Here is a 9167-nt window from a genome sequence, read left to right on the forward strand (position 1 = left end):
GGAAAAATTTACTCTGAGACCCACCTATGAAACCACGTTCACGACGTCAAGGAGCGTATGTTTATTTTTCACCAGCTCGTGGGTATACATGCATGAAAAGTCCACTTGCTTAAATCCACCTTAATTTTTTTTTTATTTACTTTATTTTAAAATCAAACGATCTGTAATTTATTTATTATAATAAGCCCGTATGCAGTATATAAAACGAAAATAATTTTAATTTTACATTTTTCGTTGGTTTGGTTAAATTAAATACTAATTGTAGGTATATATGTTAGAGGTAAGGATATAAGTATAGGTTTTAACTATTTGTCATTGCCTAATGAAAAGTTTTAGTTTTCCTAAATCTATATAAAATCATCAACAAAACAGAATGGATCTATTGATATAAAAAAAAGTTAATTGTAACTTAAATTATATTAGTTTTTTTGGAAATGTCAAAATATTTTTAATATTATTGCTGGTAAATTCAAATGAATAAAATCTTATAGTAGGTATATGTACGAGCAATTTCGTGTTAAATTTATGAAAAGTTAATTTAATACAAACTAGCAAATTTTACATAATTGAGTTATTTATATTTTTTTTAAAACATAATGAACAATTACTTGATTATCCATATTTTGGATAGCCTGTCTGCGATAATTACATTCCAAAATTTCAAAATATTCATAATTTGCAGTATATGAAATTCTGGATTGTATTGATTTAAATAAATAAAAGTGCATATCAATAACACTATCATCCGTGATATTTCTAAAAACGTGGGAAACGTAGATTTTCTATTATTGACCAATACTCCAGTTAATCAACTGGTATTATCCATGGTATAAGAAATATCAATTATACCCATACACTTCATTAAAAATAAAATGGGCCTTAATGTTATATGCAAAAAAGTAGTCATTTCGTTAGAATTTTTACCAAACTGAAATTTAAGTAGAATTAATAATAGTTACTTTATGTTAAACTCATTAGCAATGAAATAATTATAACACTCTAATTTATCGACATTAAAAACAATAACAAAATCATTGTTTATTCAAATATAATTTCTAATTAGGAAACACTTATAACGTAGGTAATTGAAAGTTGTTACAAACGTTGCAAATTGTATATTGTCTTATTCGTATACGATATATTACTATAGTAATCATCATCAAAAAAATGTAATATCCACTTTAAATATTCTTCTGACAATATTGAATATTTTAGTAATGTTCTTGGAAATTCGTAATGGTTCAAAAGTGAAATTATATTGTCTAACCTGAGTAAACACAATACGAAAGTATAATTCCGAATAAAAACAAGAGATGTCACGTGAATAATAAATACATTTCTATTATTTCACGAGATGCCTCATTATTACGTAAACTTAAATTTAAACAATTACAATTATCCATGAAAATTTCACTGACCTCAACTATTTTATGTTTATTACTCACAAAAACATTATGAGCAACATAATATTTTTGATAATTACCAAATTTCAAATATACGGTTTCACTAGGTGGTAAAACTAGTCAAGTGTAATATTTTAAGAAACCACATTAAAAGTCACAAGCCATGCACCTAGTGACAGGATGTGGGGACTTGCTCTTCACATAAGTAAATATATGTGCATATACTTAAAACCAGAAAACAGGATGGAATGCAACAGATAATTGACGGTTTGTGGAATCGGCATTATGAATCGGTTCACACATAGGACACAGGACACAAATAATGTATTGATGCGATATGGATAAGTCGATGGACTGGGGATTAGGTAGCAGAGCCTAGGCCCTTATAAAAGCAGACCAGAGACAGCTTGTATTCAAACGTGTTTTCTCCACTGCACTACGAGCACCTTCACGACACTTTGTCTAACATTATTGTAATTTGGACTTAGTCGAATTATTGAAGTACACTTTTACTAAACCACATAATAACATTACACCTGTCTACAATTATTTATCAACTACCTAATCACCAACAGCAAAACGGTCTAGCTACTTGCAATATTAATATTCAAGTAGTCACCTGGACTACCAGAATATTACAGAATCAACGACCATATTTGCATGCATTGTGTAATTCGATCAGTTTGAGCCTGACCCACTTAAAAAAAATATTTGTTTATAAAAAACTAACCATCCATTCGACAGGTCGTGGTTTGCATTGTACCTAAATATTAACAAAAAAACTGTAATAACTTAGTAATCACTATTTCGCGAACCTGTTTTCTATTACCTAGTCTATACCAAACGCGACGCACAAAAAAGTGTAATCATGGCAAAGGTAAAGCACTATATCAGGATATAATATGCAACAATTAGATTATTCTCCGAAAACAATTTCATGAAATAAAAATGTTTACGCGTCATGCAATGAGATTATAATATATAGGTATACAAGATGTAACCGAAACTTTATACGGAACGTGGTATAGATTTCAGTGTCTGGTTGTGCATGGAATACGCATGATATACGCGCCCAGCGCTTTTGAGAATTTCCACTTTTTTTCCCCGCACTATGGGGATTCTCATTCCCACTTTACTGCCCGCTAGACGTATAAAGGTCGCTTTCCAATGCTTCAACCGCAGTCGAAAACCAAACTTTCTGTGCAGGTGTGACAAAATAGTAAATTGTGTAGCAATAGTGGGAAGTGAGCTATTTCAGTCGCGGGCGATGTGTGCGGCACGTGTCGCTGGTGCTAGCCTTCCCACAAGACCCACACATACTATTTTTTGTCTATGCCTCTGCCTAAGGTCATGCAATGACCAAACTATGATTATACGACGACAATATTTCATGAAAAAATCAATTTGGTTTTATTTACTTTAAGCGTCACGCATGGAGGTTATAATATGATTATAAGATGTAACCAAAAGTTTATGTTTTTTAAAGACCGACGACGCGTGAAATGTGGGCGCAGCACTGTTAAGGATTCCCACTTTACCACCAGCTGGACGGAAAAAGGACGCTTTCCAACGCTTCAACCGCTATCAAATACCAAACTTTTGGTGCAGGCGCGACAAAAAATATATTACCTACGTACAATTCAATACCTATATATTATTTTATATACTTATTAGTTATTACATATATTATACTTGATTAATTTTAATAATTATAAATGCATAATATACGTAGTGTATCGATGTATTATCAATTTTTATATTATCAATATACGCAAGATATTAATAATCAATCTATTGCGGACCGTCTCTACAACTTAACGCTCCCGCTTTTTTTTTTATTCAATCCTACCAATCGATTTAATAATGCGATAATATTTCGGAAAACTTATCTGAATTCGTTAGAATTTCTATTAGGGAACGGTCAGTCCACCTTTTAAGATTTCTGCTTTAAATTCCGAATAAATCCAGAATAATCAACGTTTGAAATTTCCGAAATTTCTAAATATTGAAGCTACATTTTTAGAAGTTGGGGGGTGAAATTGGGAAAATTGGACTGACTAATCTCAAGTAGACATAATAACGAAGTCAAATTTGTTTTAAAAAGTATTATCGCATAACTAGATCGATCAGTATGATAGAGTTAAAATTGGATGTTTTGGCTATAATAACTGTTTAATATATTATTATAAAAAAATAGTATTTCGTCAGGAACGTTTATTCCCGACTAGCCCAGCATCGTGCCATAAGAAACATCGTTTAAAAAAAAATGGTAATAACTAGTGTTTTAGGATTTATGGTGTGTGACCTTTGTTGATTTTAACTGAATTATAACTAACTGTTGTTTTAAATGTATTCAGTAATGGATTTAAATAATATTTTAAAATGAAGAAAAAATTAATACTAGGGAATATCGTTGAAGTGAAAAACACAAATATTATTTTTAAATGCAATGCTCAATTTTTAAATTATACAATGTAAAGTGAACTCTATAGGTAATGTACTTATAAATAATATAGTAAGTTATAATAAATAATAAATTGATAGGTGCATTACTTAAAACATTATAATTTTTATCTTAAATTTATATTTGTTTTTACTGCACACTAACCACGGTTATTTACATAAGTTGCGAGTCACGCTGTGCTCCGCTCTATAACATTTTGGACACAAGTGGCGTGGATTCGTGAACTACAGCACTAGGAGTACTTGGCCCTACATTTAAACGTAAAGTCCATAGAGTATACAACATTTTATGGTCAATTTAGTTTAGTTTTAAATGTTTATGCATCATCATCAATTATCATATAATAACCACGGTTAACCGTGGTCACAATTCGTTGATTTTCGGTTACAATTGAAAGAAAGAAATGGTAATAACTACTATAGTGTTTTAGGATTTATTGTTGTGACCTATGTGGATTTTTACTGAATTAAAACTAACTAATGCTTTTAATAGTGTTTACAAATGGATTCACATAATATTTTAAAATTAATATTAAGACAAATTGTTAAAGTGATAAACAAATATTATTATTAATAGTGAATTCTCAAGAAATATATTATTTAATACAAGGAGTATTCGAAGTATAGTGTTACGTGCAGCCCTTTCAGAATCCAAACGATGATGCAGTTTTGAAATAATAATACTATTTTCAGAGTAATCAAATGTGTTTTATTAATTAGAACAGTTCAATTTGTGTAAATATAGCAGTAATTTAGAATATAATATAACTCCGTGGTAGTAGCGGTGTAGCTATGTATAATGGCTAGTGGCGTGAAGTGACTTCGGTCTTGCTGGTCCAGGTACTTCTGATCAGGCTGTGCTCCTGTCTCCCTTATATATGCTGTCAGCTCCTTTGATCTGGTCAGTATACGGAACTCGCAGGTGCCTTGGGTGTGGTCGTAAAAGTTGTTGTTGTTGTCGTATACTGAAGAAACCACCGCCTCGTGTTCATAGATTGTTATGGATAAGATTGCTAAATGCTTTTACAAGGAGAACCGCATAGTATGGTTCAAATAAGTAAAAGCGGTTTATACTATACCTTCACTTATACTTAATACATATTAATACATGCCCATTACAATAGTACCTATTAATAAAATAATAACCTAACTGTAGTAAATATTTGAAAGGTACATTTATAATAATAATATAATTTTGTATGTCAATTGATATTTGTTTTTATTGAACACTGACACATCAAAATTTAGAATATTTTTGCAAGTGGGTACTACGTACACCTATTTGTATCAATTGTAAACTAAAAACAATGCTTTGCTAAAGCTGTCTGTCAACCTTTATTAATAAGTGTATTTTATGATTGAATTGATATTAGTAATTGACTTTACTGATAGTAATACAAGTAGGTCGAATTAATCTATTGCGGACCATCTCTACAACTTACCACTCCCGCTTTTTTTTTGTTCCATCCTACCAATCGATTTTAAAAAAGCGATAATATTTTTGAAAACTGTTCAGAATTCGTTAGAGTTTCTATCAGGGATCGGTCAGTCCACATTTTAAGATTTCTGCTTTAAATTCCAAATAAATCCAGAATAATCAACGTTTTTGATATTTCCGTAATTTCAAAATTTTCAAGCTTCAAATTTCAATTTTTAGAGGATGGGTGGAGGGGGGGGGTGAAATTGGGAAAAGCAGACTGACTAATCTCAAGTAGACATAATAACAATAGACATGAATCTACCGCATAACTAGATCGATCAGTATGATAGAGTGAAAATTGGATGTATTGGCTAAAATAACTGTTTAATATATTATAAAAAATAGTATTTCCCGACTATCCCCGCATCGTGCCATAAAAATCTTCGTTTCAAAAAAAATGGTAATAACTAGTGTTTTAGGATTTATTGTGTGTGACCTTTGTGGATTTTTACTGAATTAAAAGTAACCAATGTTTTTAATTTATTTACAAATGGATTCACATAATATTTTAAAATGAATACTAAGACAAATCGTTAAAGTGATAAACAAATATTATTAATAGTGAATTCTCAATATATATATTATTCAATGCTAGGAGTATTCTAAGTATAGTACTTATTAATAAAATAATAACATAACTGTAGTAAATATTTGATAGGTACATTTATAATAATAATATAATTTTGTATATCAATTGATATTTGTTTTTATTGAACACTGACACATCAAAATTTAGAATATTTTTGCAAGTGGGTACTACGTACACCTATTTGTATCAATTGTAAACTAAAAACAATGCTTTGCTAAAGCTGTCTGTCAACCTTTATTAATAAGTGTATTTTATGATTGAATTGATATTAGTAATTGACTTTACTGATAGTAATACAAGTAGGTTGAATTAATCTATTACGAAAATATTGTATTTGACAATGTCATTGTATGTATAAAATATAATAATATATTTTAAAAGTCTCAAGATTCCATGAATAATATTTTTAACCTAATTGACTAGTTAGTTATTTTGATTATTATTTCAAAATTCGAACTTCAGATGCTCATAAAAAAATATAGTTTAGATTTATGTAATTGAGTGAAAAATTATTTATTGATATCAATTTTAAAAGAACCATTATTAACAGTGTTGGGAAAAGATAAGCAAAAAATCATCCGAAGAAGATAACAGATAATTTGTTTTTAAATTATATTATAAATAATGTAATTTATTTGTAATTACTAATTAGGTAATATTTATTAATTAATAAATCCTTAATGTTATTTGTCAACTAAAATAATATACAATTTTAATTTTTAATACAACTTGAATAAAAATAAAGTAACAAAATAAAACTGACAAAATGTCAGTAAATATTTCTTTTTTTAACTATAATAATATTGGTATTTGGAATCACTACTCGATTCTCATAAATTATTGGGTATTTCAGTATTTAAAAATATTCTTATAATTACATTATTTATCTAGATAAATTACCACAGATAACCATTACATTTATCTAGATGAGATAGTTAAACGATTTGATTAATTTTATCTAGATATGAAAATTAAAAAAATAATTTTATCTATATAGAATTCCCAACACTGATTATTAATGACAATTGATAAGTTTGAGAAGCAAATATGTGAGATACTAATTAATATATTTTGGGATTTATACAGGCATGTACTTACATGACGGTATATAATATATATTTTTATATTAATTATTTTAATTTTTAATTTCCATAATTATCTGTAGTGTATCTAGGTAAAATTTTTTTACTTTTTATCTTTTTGTTAGATGAATTTGACTTGTTTATCTTTTATCTGTATCTTAGATACAACATAGTGTTGTTATATTTATCTTTAACAAGATGATTATTTTGTTACCTTCTTTGATTGTAAATATATTTACATAGATTAATAGATTTCTGAGTTCATTAAAATGTATAATAATAGATTATAAATAATCATATAAAATCAGTTCGTTCTTAACAGTCATTCAAATCGGTCTTTAGTCTATTCCATATGAATATTTAATATTATGAACTGTTCAAAGCGCAATAATTGTGAGGTATCTGAAAATAACGATTTTGTAAAATGTGTTTAATGTATTAAACCTAACCATGTCGCTCGAGAATACGAGTGATGGTGAGACTTTTTAAAAAAACTGACTCATGGTTATGCGCTGTGTGTAAAGCTGTTAATTAAGGTGTAAAAAAACGGAATCGATCCGTTTGTAGACAGAATCGATCTCATTGAACACCTTATCTCTAAAATTAATAGATTACATTTGGCATTAAAAGAAATTAAAAAATCGGTTTCCAAACACGATTCATTATTCTCGGAGCTTCATAACAAGGTGGATAAATTTTCAAATCCACTACGGGATTTGGAGCTCGCACTGTCTCGAGTATATTCTCTGAAGTTCTTGATGAACAGTCAAGATCACGTAACTTGTCTAATCACTAGTCAATAAGTTTAAAAATATTATTCATGGAAACTTGAAACTTATTTAAATATATTATTATATTTTATACACACGATGACATTGTCAAATACAATATTTTCGTAATAGATTAATTCAATGACGATTGATTATGACATTTACTTTTAAATAGCATGTTATTTGAAAAACAAGAAAATTTACTTGACGTAGGCATACTTATAAAGAATTTTGTATCACATTTTAAAATCTTTGATTTAAAAAGAAAAATACTTATAAACTTTTATAGTCGGACTGTTCCAGTTGTTTTATTTTTGTAAATAGTATTGTAATATCGTATTCTTCGTTTTCGCGGTGTGGAATTGAAAAATTATTAAAAATAACAAATAATATGCTCGAGGTCCAAACAAAGTTTCTAGTGAGCCTGGGTGGGTATGGCACTTGTTCGCCCTGCCAGTCCACCCCTGCATAAATCCTGAAACACTAGTTTTTACAATTTTTTTTATTGTTACTAAGTTGTATTTTAATATTCTTCCTTATTATTTTTACACGAGCAAGATAAAATCTCTTGCCCACCTGAAATTTTTTTAAACAATTCTCGAAATGAAAATATCAAAATACAAAACTTTTAAATTTTTTAAGTTAAAAATATAGGTATTGTCCATTTCATGAAATATAATATGTCCATAAAGTATTATAATTTATTTTTTATCAAATTTCACGATTTGGATATCTAGTTCATGATATGAGTGATTTTACTATGACATACACATAAATAAAGTGTAACCCTGAGTAAATTATTAGTTAATCATCTGCATAGGTCGCATTTACGGGTAAGGACCTGCGGTCCATGAATTGTACAAATATTGATTTAAGAAAAATACAATAAAGAGAACGTGATACTGAAAAATCGTATAATCAATTTGACGCATCACCACAATAACTGTGTATCCGTTTCTCAGTGATATCCCAACAAAAACAATCCGCCAAATTACGTGTAAAAAAAACTGCTGTAAAAGGTTTGATATCATTTCGTACTTTGTAGCTAAGTTTTGAACAATATTAATTGTTATTTACTTCAACGCAATTTCCTAATATACATTTTTGATTTATTTTAAAATATTAACCATAGGTAGATTTAATTCAGTAAATCAGCAAATGTCAATCCCCTTACCGATGTTGAGTACCTACTTAAATTGCAAATAAACGTTATTATGAGTGTGAGATCAGTATAAAATTATTATTTTATATTATTATTGGTAAAGTCAATTACTATAATAGCAATCATATCATATCAAATCATTGCCTTCACTAAGAATTGTTTTTCGCCGACAATTTATATATATATTATATACAATATTATTGACTGTATATGTAAAT

The sequence above is a fragment of the Acyrthosiphon pisum genome, chromosome X (assembly GCF_005508785.2).
Source record: "Acyrthosiphon pisum isolate AL4f chromosome X, pea_aphid_22Mar2018_4r6ur, whole genome shotgun sequence".
NCBI classification, from domain to species: domain Eukaryota; kingdom Metazoa; phylum Arthropoda; class Insecta; order Hemiptera; family Aphididae; genus Acyrthosiphon; species Acyrthosiphon pisum.